Source organism: Marmota flaviventris, chromosome 12 (genome assembly GCF_047511675.1).
Source record: "Marmota flaviventris isolate mMarFla1 chromosome 12, mMarFla1.hap1, whole genome shotgun sequence".
NCBI classification, from domain to species: Eukaryota; Metazoa; Chordata; class Mammalia; order Rodentia; family Sciuridae; genus Marmota; species Marmota flaviventris.
This window is the reverse complement of record NC_092509.1, coordinates 2,987,155-3,003,553: the sequence shown is the minus strand read 5'-3', so window position 1 is coordinate 3,003,553 and position 16,399 is coordinate 2,987,155. Positions and strand designations below refer to the sequence as shown.

General features: G+C 37.2%; 1 long non-coding RNA gene and 2 pseudogenes across 1 annotated transcript; 2 read left to right on the top strand and 1 right to left on the bottom strand.

Moving 5' to 3' along the window:
• The window catches only part of LOC139707884 (protein SPMIP7-like), a 34,468-nt pseudogene extending 31,416 nt beyond the window's left edge, over positions 1–3,052 (top strand).
• Positions 3,053–6,896: 3,844 nt separating this feature from the next.
• Positions 6,897–12,755, top strand: LOC139707899 (uncharacterized). The gene is made up of 3 exons (XR_011709288.1): positions 6,897–7,000; positions 9,101–9,198; positions 12,239–12,755. It is a non-coding gene; the product is annotated as an uncharacterized lncRNA (long non-coding RNA).
• Positions 10,309–12,211, bottom strand: LOC139707898 (serine/arginine-rich splicing factor 2 pseudogene; annotated as a pseudogene).
• Positions 12,756–16,399: the final 3,644 nt, after the last annotated feature.

The window sequence follows — 16,399 nt, the reverse complement described above, 5'->3', positions numbered from 1 at the left end:
GAGACAGACAGACAGATACACACACTAGAGGAGAGCACAGTGTTATAGAGAATAATGGCACACACCACGGAAAGCTTACAGGAGAATGCAGTGACTCAGGAGCCCATGTGCTAGACTATGAAATATATCCATGAACAAAGCAAAGTGAGGACTCTGTTCTCAAAGGCTCTCATTCTAAAGGGAGGGAAACGCATAGATAGAAAGTAAATAGTTATTGCTTTAGAAAGTGATATTAAAAAAAGAAAGGAAAAGTAAAATGCCACAGGTATGGGATAGTGGACTTCAAGCATCTGCAGAAGGTATGGAGAGGCCTCCTTGAGCAATGGGTTTAAACAGAAACTTGGAAGAGGAGAGAAAAAGTTGTAAGGATGTTGGGAGAGAGCAACTAAACTGTAGGCAGAGGGAGCATAGCACAAAAGCCCCCGTTGGAAGTGTTTAAGGTGTTGTGGGAGGGCACTAGGCCAGCATGCCTGGAGCCAGGGTCAAGTGCAGGGCAGAGTTGGGGGTGGGGGTAATGGTAGCAAAAGAATAGGTCAGCAGTTTTTACTGTCTGAGAGTTCTGTTGATCAAAAGTCCAGACATGTCCCAATGGGGTTCACTGTCCTGGACCCTCCAAGTGGGAATGAAAGTGTCTGCTGGGACAATGTCCTCATCTTCCAAGACCATTTGGGCTGTTGGTGGAATTCAGTTTGTTGCAGCTCACAATCTTTGTTTTTCCAACAGCAAAGAACATCTGCTACTGTTTTGTCACTTTTTAGGGTTCATTTGTTTAGGCAGTCCCACTCATGACATCTACCTTTTGAGTAATTGAAATTCAGCTGATTAGGGACCTTAGTTACATATGCTCAATCCCCTTTGCCACATAAAGTGACATATTATAGGCATACTCTCCCATTGTGTTTACTTGCTGCCACACTAAGAGGGCATGGGGGATTCCATCTGTGGTGTACCCCAAGTAGCAGGAATCAGGGCAGGGGGTGGTCATAAAGAATGTCACAGAATGTGATGGTGTTATGAACTACATCAGTTGACTGTGTGTTTTGCATAAACTGTTCTTATTTAATAATTTCCCAGAGCTTATGAAGCTGTTCCTTGGGACAAAATGCTACCACCAAAACTAGATCCAGAAATAACAACAGTAGAGAAAGCGGCTGACCTCATCTCACAGTGTTTTACACTGAAAAGATATGAAAGAGTACCAGCAATAACCCAGGTCTGTGAACACTGCTTGAGCACCCTTGAGTTTGTTACTGTTTATGAACTGGACTCCAAAACTTTGGTTCACAATAGTATTTTGGTTAAGAATTACACATGAAGTTGAAAGTTCCTTAATCATGAATGCCATTACTAACTGCAAATATTTTAATATTATCAACTCTGAAAATTTTTATTATGGGATTATTTCTCAAAACTCATTAGCGATAACTTTATTTTTTTATTAAAAAAAAATCACTATAGAATAAGTAAGAGAATGAAGGAGACAGAAACAAAAGATTCCAACAGATAATATATGCTGAGAATAGTTCTGAAAATAGGTTCTAGAACTTCTCTCTGTGCTCTTCAAGGCAGAAGGGGAAGATCTATGAGTTATAGATTGCTGTATGCTTTCTCTGATTATGTGATAATGATAAAGCATACCCAGCTGTGAGGAGAGATGTCCTCTTTTTTAATTTGTGAATATTAAGAGAATTTGTGACATAGATTATATTCATTCCAAAGAGTATTTTTCTAAACTGTGAATCTGTTAATGTTCCTCCTCTGATTAAACATGTCTTTTTAAAACTATCAAATCCATGCTTCTAGACATGACACATGCCCAATATTCCATATTTAGCCATAGCCCCCTTCTCTTCCTTACATAGTGTTCTTTTCCTCTGGCTTTCCCTTCTATCACCCAAACACCAATCCATAACACATTCCAATTTCTCTCTGTTGAACTTTTTCCTAGTCCCCAAGTCTGCCATGTTCCCTCTCAGATCTTGTGTTTTGCAGTGTTATTTTGCCTTAGTCCCCTTTCTTTGTTCCAGGCTAAACCCAAAGCATTCTTGAGATCTCAGTCCTCACTTTTGACCTCCCAACTCTGCATTAGATATCTCTGCTTTGTTCTTCTACTTTCTACTTCCATTGATTGGAAGTAGAAACACACTTTCTAATTCCGTTGATTCCTCATCGTTTGCTGACATACCTCACTACATAAAGTTTAGTTATGCAGTTGATTACTTCTCATAATAAAGTTTTTGAATATACAAAATACATAGGATTGAAAAAGATGTCAGTTGTATTGAAATACAGTAAGAAATGTGGATCCTTAAGAGGTTGGTGAACCACAAATTAAAAAGCACACATTATCTGGTAAATTTTCTTCAGTTTTTATGGAGAAAAATGATAATAAGACAGAAAAACATAGCCTCAATATAAAAAATCAAACCTGGGATTTTCACATAGAAATTCAGATCAATTAAAGGACAAACAAAATTTTTTATGGTTCCATCTATTTGTGAGGATCTCTCAACTACTTCAAAATATTTTTATATCATGCAAAAATTGGTTTCAACATTATATTTTTCCTAAGTGTTAAATTATATTAGCATCCAAAATCCTCCCCAGGAAAAATGAGGTTCAGAACTTAGGAGCTAGGCTGGGCTGGAAAGGGGCACTAAGGTGGACCTGAGGGCAGTAACTGGATGAAACTGAAACCAGACTTTTCACAGAGACTTTGGGCTGAAGGAGGTGGATCTGAGGCAGATTCCAGCTGGGAGAAAACAAGTTAGAAAAGGGAATCAAAGTGTAGAGTGGAGACAGACCCAGAGTGACTCAGAAATCAAGCCCTGAGTTGCAGAAATGCCTAGAGAGTGCCTTCACAGAGAGTCTGTGCTCCATCCTGATGTGAGAGTGCTAGAAAGGATGCTAGAGCCTGTTTGTATCTTTGACGGGACAGTGATTTGTTCATTAACTGTCTCTTATTTGGTTACGATTTTAGATGGTCAGTGGACTCTGGGACAGATTTCAGACAAGATCATTCTTAGCACCAGTCAAACCAATCAGTTTGTAAGTTTGATCTCCTAAGGTCCTCATTTCAAATTTATAACCATCACACATTTATCATGAATTATCTGATGCCCTAACTCAAGGATTAGAGGGACAGAAGAGGGGCCTATTCTTTGATAAAAGAGTGTTCCAGCAATCCTCAGTCCAGCATCTGTGAGACAGTATGATATTGGGTTTCTTGTTTATAAACTCAACATAAATATTATCATGCATATTTATGCCATTTAACATTCTGTCCTGTATTGTGCTTGCAAGACACATAGGTATTGACTGTCTCTAGATTTTTGTTTTCTCTACAGTGTAGTCTTCCACTAAATATATTCACCACAATTTAGAATCTTAATTTTTTATACAGCTTCATTGAGAGCTAACATAAAATTAAGGAACTTACTTTATCTTATTGTTTTATTATTTTATTTACTAATACATTTTTAAAAATTAGCCAGGTGTGGTGGTACATGCCTATAGTCCCAGCAACTTGGGAGGCTGAGGTAGAAGGATTTCAAGTTCAAGGTAAGCCTGGGCAGCTTAGTGAGACTCTGTCTCAAGGTTAAAAATTAAAAAGGACTTAAAAGGGCTGGGGTTGTAGCTCTATAGTAAATTGCCTCTAGGTTCAATCACCAATACCCCCTCCCCCGAAAAAAGTTTACTTAGGAAAAAAAAAAAAAAAAAAAAACGGTAAGGTGAATTTACAGTAATTGGTTATGAGTTGAAGCCATGCTAAGGCCTCATAAACTACATGAAACTGGCCTGTGTAATGATTGCTAATGATCTAGTCAAGAAGGGGTACAATGTATCTGGATAAGCCTGGTTTTCTTAGTTTAAATATCAATCTTTTTTATTGATAACCTAAAGTATTCTGCAGATTTAGATCCTTGGACATACACAGAATTTGAAAGGAGTCAATTATTTAAACAAAAGGTGTGAATCATTCATTGGTCCTTTCTCTCTCACTCGCAAATGTACCCCTAAACAATATTCAGCCTTGGACTTTAAAAGACTCACTCCCACGCCTTTTCTCTCTCCTTCTTCCTCCCTGTGCTATTTCTAAGAATGTTCCCTGTACTCTCTACCCTATCCACTGAAGCATAGTGTGGCCTAAATTTGGGGCATTGGTAGCCCTAAATTTGGGACATTCTTTTTACTTTTCTCCGGAGTACATCATATACTGATAATGTGATGGAAACCTCTCATTTATACCAGAAGACCATGGATCAGCTCTGAGATCAGACTAATGAACACCTGAGGGAAAGAAAGCTTTTTTAACTCTGAATGGTGGGAGGACTCAAACAGAGAACATGATGGCTAGCTGAAGGATATGATCAGAGTCTGGAGGTGGACCAGCTCTGGGGGAACCTGGGCTTTGTAGAATTTTCTGTGCTGAGGTACAGGAATATGGCATAAGATTGAGTAAGTCTTACAGGAGCTATATCTTCTGTAAAACAATATTTTGGATACCAAAAAAGCAAAGTTCCCCTGGGGTCACATAAGATTAAAAACATCATCCAGAAAGCAGATTCAGAAGTGATCTTTAAGCACAAAATGAAATCTCTATAAATACCATGTCTTGTTACTAAATAATCATTCCAGAACTTTCTTGAATTGCAACTCTTTTTTGGGGAAGAGCATATTCTAGATTTAGATTCCATAATGCAAAATGTAGAAACAGAAAAGGGCAAGCTTTTTTCCCTACCACTAGCTACAGTGGTGAGGATTCTTTGCCATCTATCCTTCCAATAAGAGAAAGAAAAACACAGGGAGTCCTTCAGTGGGGCTGCCCAGAAGGAAGGTTTTCCAAATGAAGTGCCAGTGCCCTCACACATGGAGTGGTGTGATGGATGGCTGTGAACTGAGCCGTAGGAAAGAAAGCCTTCTGTTCTCTCCACAAGCAGGCAGAAGCAAGGAAAGCACAGGTGTCCATCAAGGAAGTAAAGCATGAACCTTACCTACTGACACAGTCTCAGGATGCTCACTCTGACCATAAGAGGAAAAAACAAAGAAAAGCCAAAAATCCAAGGGTTATTGAAAACAGGACAGCCAACTTATCCAATTTTGAATCAACTTATCCAACTTTGGATCGTTTACTAGAACAAACAATTTTAGGTAACAATGAACCTAGGGAGACACAAAAAAGCAAGCTAAAAGACATAAAGCTAAGGAACAACTCTTATGTGTTAAGCTGAGGTATAGTATAGGAAAAAAATTTCTTAGTAATCACCCTTCATTGGATCAAAACTGCCCTGACAAACCCCACTCCAAATGACTATAACATGCATTACCAAGAAATTAGAAGAAATAAATTTTGTATTTTCTGAATTGTGTTTGGAGTCCTTCTCACTGGAAGAAATGACACACTTTAGACTCCTGGAGTTGATTATCTCTGATCACCTTGAATCACATAAATATGCTGCATCACAACCAATCTTTCTTGATATAACAGAAGCTATCCTAATGTTCTAAAGGAGATAACCTAGGGTTAGAGATGTTGACTCATACAACAGAATCCAGGCTTTGAATATAGATCTCTTTACTTCTTGGCTCTTTTCATCAAACTACTGTTAGACTCAGTAGACACAATATGTTAGTTTCTCTTTGGTACTGAACATTATAGAGATTTCAAAAAAATGCAATGGTGTATCTGTAAATAGTGATGTATTTGTATACCTAACCTAGAGGCTCAATGCATTTCTATTTATTCTATAATTTTGTTATCTGAGATTCATCACAGAACTTCTACACAGAAAGCCTTAAATAGAATCTTTCCATCTTTCATTTCCTTGATTCTCTACACTCTTTTAAAAAAATGTTCTACATCATCTTTTTTTGTGTGTGTGTCTTCATTTTCCCTGTTGTTCCACTAAATTATTTCCCCATTTCCTTACTTTTTGTAACATCCCCTACTCTTGTTCATTGATCCTGTTTCTGCTTTTATCGTGTCTTACTGTTAATACTTACTGTCTTGTAGCCCTCTGGGACCAAGTCCTCCACGTTATCAATCACCAGCAGTATAGCAACACTACAGACCCATTAACCCCAGCCTACTATAAGCATACTTTTCCAGTTTGTATTCCCTTTTCACAGTTTATCCTACAAATCCATCATGTGCCATTCTCTCCCAAAGTACTAGAGGGAGAATAACAGGCAATGCTGATGTTATTTCTTAATTACCTATCTATTCCTGAGGAGAAGGGCAATAATAGCAGGTAAAGCTTTATAAGGTTAATTGCTTTGTCCCCCTTTCCTTATTTATAATTCCATTTGAAACATAACTGAGTAAGAATTCTAAAATTTAGAGGGTTTACATCAAAGTATAAGAACTGTGTCTATAGACAACTGCTAGAAACATTTTATTCCCAATGTGGGAAAAACTGAGTGAAGGTTGGTAGAGGGAAGAATGCCCAGGGTAGTTCCACTCCTAAAAAACAAAACAAAACAAAAACAAAGAAAGAAAAGGAGGCTGGGTATTAGTTTTAGCAGGAGAAAAATGAATCTTTTTGCCATGTGGGGAGTCACACAAACAGTACAATAGCTCTTTTTGCTAAAGAGTTAGGTAATAGAATGTTAGTTCCTCTTTGATAAGTGAATTACATAGATTTCAAAGAGTACAAGTGATTAGACTCTGAAGTTGTCCACTACAATCCAAGTGGGCTTCTATATTCATGGAATTGAGCAAATCTTGAGTAACCTGTGTCCTCTGATAAGCCTACCACAGTTGGCTTCTACTCCAGAGAAAAATGCAGACTGATTAGGTTCCAAATTAGTCAAAATCACATTTATTTTAATCTTTGTTTGAAAAAGGTGTGAAGTGCTAAGATTGCTGATGTGTTATATTTTTCACTTAGTACTTTCAACTGGACTGTTCCATTCTTAAGCTGGCTGGCCATTGTAGCCCTCTGTGTGTTCACAATCATCCTGTACTTCGTTCCACTACGATACATTGTCCTTGTCTGGGGTAAGTAAAAAGTCTTTTTAAAATTTTTTTAAGTGTCTTAACTGTTAAGAATAAACTATTTTTAAGGGATGAGTTATACTCTCAGTAGTTCACTATATTTATGGTCATGTGGCTATTCTATGATGAAATGAGACAGATCAGTTAAAAATCACAACAGTGTAAAGATTTAGGTCTACCTGAAAAATGCATTTTTCTTATCTGGCACCATAGGCTCTATCAGACTATAAAGGTGTAGTTGTGCAGATTCTTCATATATCAAAGTATAGCTTTGTCTATATACTGTTATGATTTATTTTCACCACTTACACACAAACAGGAGCATTTTGATCCATATGGTCCATTTAGGACAATATGCTTTTTTGCTGTGGTACATTATTCTGTGGAAATGTATGTAAACATGGTACTGTTTATGGCTATTTAAGAGGTCACCTTTAAGATTCAGGAGAAGGGTTGTTGGCATTTATAGGCTTCTTAGGAACAAAAATACTTGTTTTATACATAATGAACAAGAATGCTTCTACAAAAAGCTACTTGAAAGGTGATATTTTTAAATCTAAATTTTAATATGATTTTGCTGCATGCTAACAATTCCTACATACCTAGCTCCATTTAAGAGATAATTTATTTCAGCATTCTTTATAATGTGTCACCCCCACTTCTTTCATGACAAAGTTCTTGGTTTACAAATCCCCTTTTCAGTCTTTAAGATCTAACATATACAACTACAACATTAATGACATATATAAACAAGATGGGGCAGAGTAAGTCTCTACTTGTCCTTGCCTACATACACATACGTCTAAGATTGCTAAAGTAAAATGCAAAGAATACCAATGGATCTTAACTTCAGAAAACATGTTTACACTGAAAGGAAAGAGATTAAAGGGAGTTTTTTATTCTCTGTTTTCAAGACCTTAAAAGAAATATTCTGGAATAAAGTAATCTGTTGCCAAGGCCTCTACTCTTAAGATTCCTATTTCCATATTCTTTTTTGGTCCATCTTTAGCAGGCCTTCCAACCCCTTACCATCACTTTTAAACATGGGGTGGGTGACAATTATTTTTTCCTATCTTAATTACTATAATTAACAGAAATTCAGTTATGATACTATACAAGGAATGAAGCATTTCCACCATATTCTTATTTTCTATTGTATATTCAAGCCCTCATCTGTTGTTCCTTTCTGATATTAAAGCAGATGTTCTATTATTGAAGGAATCAAGGTACATTATCATGTGTGGTAGCTTATTAACACAACCTAATAGGGTCACACTTGCCAAGCCATCTCTGCTACTAAACACCCTCACCAACCCAACCTACTTTCCCAGGTTCTTAGAAACTGGAGGTCATGGCCAACATCTGGCTATGTAACCTATGGGGCCTCACTGGCTAGCTGTCTTAAAAGTAATTTTAGAGAATGTGTTTGGGTCTCTTGTTTCATCAAATGAAATAAAACAAGAATATGCTTTCAATGGTAGGTAGCCAGAAATATAAGAAAGTTCTTACATGATAATACAGAGACCAAAGTCAAGATTCCAGTTCATTCTGTATGAACTTCATGAAGAAGAGTTGAGATGATCTAGTTTGTTTCAGTTTTTGTCAGTGTGTTGATTTCATGTACAACTATTTTTTGAGAAAAAGCTGATAGCAATCCCTCTCCTAATGCTTGAAAAAAATCAAGGTCATGTGTCTTCTAGGCATTTAGCTTGCTTAAGGGCAAAACCTCCCCACAAAAAAAGATATATCTTTTGAAAAGGGGAAAGCCAATCAAGTAGACTTCCTGCCTTAACAATCTCAATCTAAAAATACAGGAAGACAATTTTCATCATAGCCTTATCATTCCTTATAGCTATGCCCATTTGTGTCCAAAACAGAAAGCTTTTCTTGCTAAAAAGGAACAAAATGTGCAAAGAGAAAGAGCAGCAGCTAAGTTGGGAAAAGGGGAGAAGCAGGAAAGCAACATAGGTTGCTTTATTCAGTCAAGGTTGAGGGGTAGCATATAAGCAAGATCTTCAAATCACTGTAATACTTTTGCCAGACAAATGCTCTGTATAACTTCAAACTTTGGAGATTTCTATGTTTGACCTATCATTTTTTTAGGCATCAATAAATTTACAAAAAAACTTCGGAGTCCATATGCAATTGATAACAATGAGCTACTTGACTTCCTTTCCAGAGTCCCTTCAGATGTACAGGTGGTATGTATAATTATTACTTTGATGAAATGTGGCACTGAGTTTTAACTTTTATATCCTTTCAATGTCAAAGTTTTAGAAAAGCCAGGTAAAGTTAATAAAGACTGTGGAAGATTTTCCCAGTCAGGACGTTAGTCAACTTGGAGTGTTATCCAAGAAAAATTTAGCAAAGAATGGCGAGTGTGAAAATCAGAGTATGCTGCATAAAGAACCTACCAGAGGGGCTGGAGTTGTGGCTCAGCAGTAGAGCGCTCACCTAGCACTGAGAGGCCCTGTTCGATCCTCAGCACCACATAATTAATAAATAAATAAATAAAATAAAGTTATTGTATCCAACTACAATTAAAAAAATAAATATTTTTTTTAATAAACCTACCAGAATTGTCAGGAAGAATCCTCCTTTACCTAAGTTCAGCTGGAGTTTGTCATCATGACCTGATGGGAGAAAATAGGACTATTAAATGAGAGTAAAATTTGTCAGTAGACACTTAAGACAAAAAAATTTATTTCTAGAGTATGCACATTTAAGTGAGTTTTAAAGATGCATATTTTAGATCACTGAGGGGGAGGAAGCTGACTACTTTTTAAAGAATGGGGCACATTTTTAAAATACTTTGAAATCCTTCAAGGTTAAAGTCCATTAAACCATCAACTATTTTCAGAATAAGTTTTTTTTTTTTTAATCAAAATCTTTAAGGTGAGTTGTAGCTAATAACTTTTTCCTGTTTCAGTTCAGTTTTTCATTTGATATGTATGAGAATGGGCTGGATGAAGATTAAGACAGTATGCAACAGACAGTAAACTGCAAAGAACCATTATCCAGTCCTTCAAAACAGATTGAGATAGTTTTGCTTTTCATGTATTATGGTCAGTGAAGACCCTAGCCCATTACCAAAGTTCACATCAGGGTTCCATGAAGTTTTTGGTAGGATTTCCTTTCTGACTTCTGCTCTATCATTCTTATTGTTTTGTGCATCCCAGCTGCAGATCCCATAATGCTCTAGAGCATTCCACCCCCCTCCCCCAGCATAGTCTTTCATTGCTTTGCTTTTCCTTCCTTTGCCAGAAAGTGGCCACCTGACCAGTTTTTCTCTGAACTCTGTTTATTTTTTTTTTTTTAACACCAAGAAAACATTTTAATTAAACTACAGAAACAATGGTTATAGTACAGAATATTCATAAGCAAAACGATACACCATGTTTTTAAGTACTTACAAAGTTACAAACCATTTGCTTCCTTAACATTTTCCATATTTTAAGTTCATACATGAGGATGATCAGATTTACCATGGGTGGGGGGGGGCAGGGGAATAAAGGTGTATTTATCATCATCTAGATGTGCTCACTGTATGCTCCGTTATTTATATGCAAGGCCCGGGTGACTGGAAGTGCAGTTGTCAGGCATTTTAATAAACTGGACAGCCATTTGTTTCTGCACGACAAGGCATCTTTACACAGGAGCAATCAGGAGAAAACAGGAAACAGCCAAGCACTCTGCACTGCAACACGCCACCTTAACAGCTAACCAGCATTACTCAACTGCTACACAACTGCGCCTAGTGCACAAAAATACATAAGAGAAGAGATTAGAATTGTGTTTGGTAAACAATCCTTTAAAAAAAAAAAATCAAGTCTTTTCACCTGAAGTCTTTATACAAATTTGGATTCAGATTACCATTTAGGTCTGAAGGTAAATAACATATAAACAAATTTACACCAACTTTTGTAGGTTTTTAATTTTAAGGAATGAAGGCAATGTTGAGTCAATCTCTTGACAGCTTTAGGCTGTGTGTAATGGCTGCACACGTTTCCTTAAAAGTCAGGAGGCCACAAATTAGGTTACCAATCTGTTTAATTTCAAACAAAAAAAGTCAGCACTATATAAACAAAATGAAATTTTACCTCAAATATCCAATCCAATAATGAAATCTGAAGTCGTTCACCTCACTAAATTACAAGAAATTTGAATAACAGCAACAAAATGGCACATAAAATGAAGTTTGCCACCTGAGGCAAAGATTAAAACAAGTAAAAAGTTAGACAAATGTTACAAAATAACCTTTTCAACAGCCAGTTGCTTGTTCCAAGGACTCTTGGATGGACCGATGGACTGAGTATGTAGTCCTTTTTTCCCCCAAGTCCTCTGTTATGCTGCTTTCGGATACATCATGTGCTCACGAGGACACGGCGCCCTCCTCCTCCGGAGACTTGGGCGGGCTTTTGGACCGCGAGCGGGACTTGGACTCCCTCTTGGACACTGGCGGCGGGCTTCGGGAGCGGGACCGGGAGCGCGAGCGCGAGCGGGACCGGGACACCGACGACGACTTGGACTTGGACCTGCCCGCCGAGCGGGACTTGGAGGTGGAGCGGCTGCGGGAGCGCGTGCGGGAGCGCGACTTGGAGCGGCTGTAGCGCGAGCGGCTGCGGGAGCGCGATCGGCGGCGGCGGCGAGGGCTGCGGCTCCGCCGGCCGTAGCCGCCGCCCCCGTACCTGCGGGGCGGCGGGCCGCGGCGGCTGTGGTGCGAGTCGGGCGGGCGGCCGTAGCGCGCCATCTGCACCCGCAGCTCGCGCCCGTCCAGCACGGCGCCGTCCATGGCGTCCATGGCGTCCTCGGCGTCGTGCTTGTCGTGGAAGCGCACGAAGGCGAAGCCGCAGGACTCCTTGGTGTAGCGGTCTCGCGGGATGTACACGTCGCCCACGCGCCCGTACTTCTCGAAGACGCGCCTCAGCGTGTAGGGCGAGGTGCTGTAGGTCAGGTTGTCCACCTTGAGGGAGGTCATGCCCTCCACATCGGGAGGCGGGCGGCCGTAGCTCATGGCTCCGAGGCGGCCCGGGGCCCCGCGAACTGGCGCCGAGACTCTAACGGCCTGGGCGGGCCCGCGCGCTGCAGGCAGGCAGCGGTCTTCTCAGGTCCGGGGGCGACGCGGCGCCCCAGCAGCTGCTTTCCGCGTGGAGAGGCCGGGAAGAGGGGCGGGCTGGCGGGCGTGCTAGCTTCGCAACTGTGAGCACCTGAGCAGCAACTGTCTGAACTCTGTTTAAACAGGTGCAATACCAAGAACTGAAACCAGATCCTTCTCATAGCCCATATAAAAGGAAGAAAAACAATCTTGGCTAGCCAGCTCCCAGCACTGAGGAGACCAGCATCTGTTTGGGAAGATAAAAGAAAAAGCCTTCAGCCTCTGCAGCATTTCCTTTCTTTCTGCTTTTTATTTATTTTGCCTTTTTATCATGATAGAATTTGTAAATATTGTACAAAGGCATATGTCTTTGGAAATATACTTCCATTGTACAGACTCAACTTGATAACAGTTTAACTACTACTGTGTGAAAGTCTTATTAGCTATGGATAATAATATAATATACCGAAAGAACAAATGTAAGGGTGATAACACTGGAAGACACACACTTCTCTAATTACAAGTAGAAGAACCAGAATATTAGATAAAATGCTTAACTCTGATTAAAATCAAATTAACATTTAAATTTTATGTAGATTTAAAGTTTTTCTTAAATGTGACTATTTTTTATCTGAAAGGTAATCCATTACATTTTCCTATGTTTTATACATTTCAAGAAAGGGCAAATCCCAAAGTCTGAATTGAAAAGGACACACTTCAATCTAATGTAAATCCTGTCTTTAGATCCTGACATTCACTCCTGTGCAAATTACTTAGGTATGACTAGGCTGATTTTAAACTAATGAGTGCAGGCACATTCAACCCCTCAAGAGAATCTGAGATTCTGTAAAGAAAAGTTATAAACCTTCTATCATTCCATCTAAGAACTTAAAATCTCTCCAGGACTATATAACATGAATACTGCCAGGTTTATAAATGATTGCCTATCTGAATTTTTATATCTACCAAAGTTAGTAAATTAGCAACCCAATTCAATTGTCAAAAATACTGAGCAAAAGAAATCCATATTGCTTTTGGTATCAAATTATGTATTTGTGCATCTAAAAACATTTAATACTCAAGTGTTCTCACAGAAAAAAAAATATTTGATTTTTCATTAAATTCCTGAAATGCTTTAATGCATACTATGATTTTGTTAGTGTGAATTTAAATGTAGAGGAGAATGCAGTGTGCTAAGTGATATGCCAGTGTTTCATTACATTCATTTATGAAAAAATAATTCTTGATAATATGAATGCATGAGAACCTGTTTTGTAAAATAAACTGCTTGGGGGGTTGCCTTTAAAAATGTTTCACTACTTACCATAGAATCTATACTTAAAAACTGCATTCCCAAGACTCTTACAGTGGCTTTTATACCTATCTCCCTGGTATATCGAGGGAACACACCTCTAGAGAAAGAAACCATTTGGGCAGCGAGAATCTTACTTCTCTAACTTGGTAGGCAACTTTAGCTCAGTTGAAACTGCTGCAGACAATGTTTTGCACTACTTTCTTAATAATAGACTGGGATAGGGAATAATAGACTGGTGGGGATTATGTTGGAAGATGTAGAAAAGCAGAAAATATATATTTCACGCTAAAGGAAGATTCTTTAAATAATAAACAATCTCATCAAAGCTGATTTTTAAAAGTATTTTTATTTAGAGATATGTTGTTGAATACTATTTCTTATAATAGAACTATTTTGATCTGTTTATACACTATGCTTGAAAGAACGTCAATTAAATTATCTTTCTACAGAAAGGCTTTGACCTCATTATGCTCTATTTAGTGCATCATGTTTAAAATGACATGCTTTACCTCTGCATACCATCACTGTTTGTTGCTAAAACATTACTTCATGAAGTTGATGTTACTACCGAGAGTCTGATAATTTGTTTAAAATAACTTGATTATACCTTGTGTGAGATTTATGTCTGTGCTGACAATGTCTTCTCAGATGTCTATAAGCCTGATATTCTACAACCTCAGATGTATTTAGTGAATCGTAACCATTAACATGACTAATTTTGTTTCATTGTATCAAGTTTCAGATGTTTAGTTCAATGATAATGTTGACTACATATTCACTGCATTAAATAGAAAAGAAAATAATCTTTTCTATGTGTAATCAATACTTTTTTTTTGGCTAAGAGGATGGGGGATTGCGTGCATATTCTTAAATGACACTACACTTGGCTTCTCCTGAATCTTCAATGAAGCTCAGCACTGGGTTCAATCCTCAGCACCACATAAAAATAAATAAAATAAAGGCATTGTGTCCACCTACAATTAAAAAAGATATTTTAAAAAAAATTGGAAAAAAAAACTCAATGAAGCTGAGAGTAGTAACTAGCTTGAGGCTAAGTATAAAAGTGATAGTCAGGTAAATCATCACTGCCTTTTGAAACTATTACACTCACAGGATGAAACAAACTGTCTTGAATTTTAACTATTTCCCCTTCTCACATAGGCATACCTTTCTCTTAAGAACTATGTAATCTGTCTTGGTTTTGATTTGTGATGCAAATATTTCAAAATATCTTAAGAGACTGAATGTTACTTTATTTTATTTAGACTGCTAAATATAGTAAATATTATGAACTACTAAATATTTTCCTCAGCATTTTTTAGTGAGTAAATTCATTGAAAGTTGTTATATTTAATTCCAAATTATCACCATTAATTTTGATAATTCGCAAGAAATGCATATCTGTCCATATTTTTAAACTTGATCTCCACCTTAGAAACAACTATTTAATAGCTGTTCATATTGGTACTGTCCCAGACTCACACTGATAATTCTACAGGAATTCCCAATTATTTTTGAGCTATTTTATATACTATGATAATGTGAATTGGGAGATTCTTTAAATTACTTTGCTCTGTGATATATTTATTGAGTACCTACTGTATGACCCTATCATAGGCAATGTTCAAACTAATGGTAGTATATTAAAACCAAACCTGAAGTTGAATTATAGTGAAAGGTAAATTTAACTGATACTTTTCTGAAAATAACTTTTATAGAATTTTTATTTGCATTTAAATGTGAATAAAAACTTTACAGTAAGCACTTTATCCAGAGACCATAACAGACTTTTCCTTACTCAAGGATTTCCAAAAGTAGCCTACTTTTGTATTAACAAATCTTACTCAAAGACCTTAATTTCAGTTTATAAACTTGTTAACTGACCCTAAATGTTCATGATGCTTTGGAATTTTGTACTCACCATTAAAAACAAAAAAGGCTAAGGCAGTTAAAGCTCTAGAAATACAAATCAAGGAGCTACTACTTTACTTCTTTAAAAAGCCTCAGATATTATTAAATCAATATGTGTTTAAAGTCCTGGTGCTTTAAATATCTAATATGAGTGTGTATTATAGATGCCTATTCACTGGTTTGATAGAGTAATCTAGAAATCAGACTTTTGATTAAGTATGAATCAAAACCATATAAAAATATAATGAATTCTTACAATAGTGTTATTTCTTTGAATTATAATTCTCCTTCCTGGGATGACTGAATTAACTCACTGGAAAAACAGGGTTTTCTTTGGTAAAATATTACTCTTATACCTCAGTTTCTACATTTATATAGTTAACAATCACATCAGAAGACTTATTCCAGTTGAATCTCTAAAGTTTATGAAATATCAAGAATAATTTGTCATTATATAAGAACATTATGCAAATAAAAAATTAAATGGTCAAAGTATTTACATAATGTAGAAATTAATACAAGAAAATTTATTGGAACTTAATGATTCTATTTGTGCTTTTCCAAGGGATATGGATTAAGAACCAAAGGGAAAACACCACACACACACACACACACACACACACACACACACACACACACACACCAAATACAAATCTAATAACCAAATATGCAATTAATCTTAAGGGAGTTTCAATTTTTTGCCTCATCCCTTCTTTCACATTCTTTGTTTTGGGTTGGAGGAGACTTTTTAAAAAACTATCCAGAGAAAAAAATCAAGATAGATCTGAGATCAACTCATCTAACATGATAGTAAATATAAGATGGAATTAACCCACTCATCAAGAAAACCACCCCATGTCACCAAGCAAAAGCCAACCTAAGCCATTTAAATGAGACATCCATAACAAAGAGAGCCATCAAAGTTTAACATGAAAAAGATGGACACAGGTGTACCAGACCAAGCACAAAAGAAATCAAGCATTGCCAGTTTATTTTCAAGGAAGAAATCCGAGACAAAAAATAAGACAAAGATCATTCACATTCTAAGTTAAACAACAAAAAAAAAAAAAATCCCCCCAAA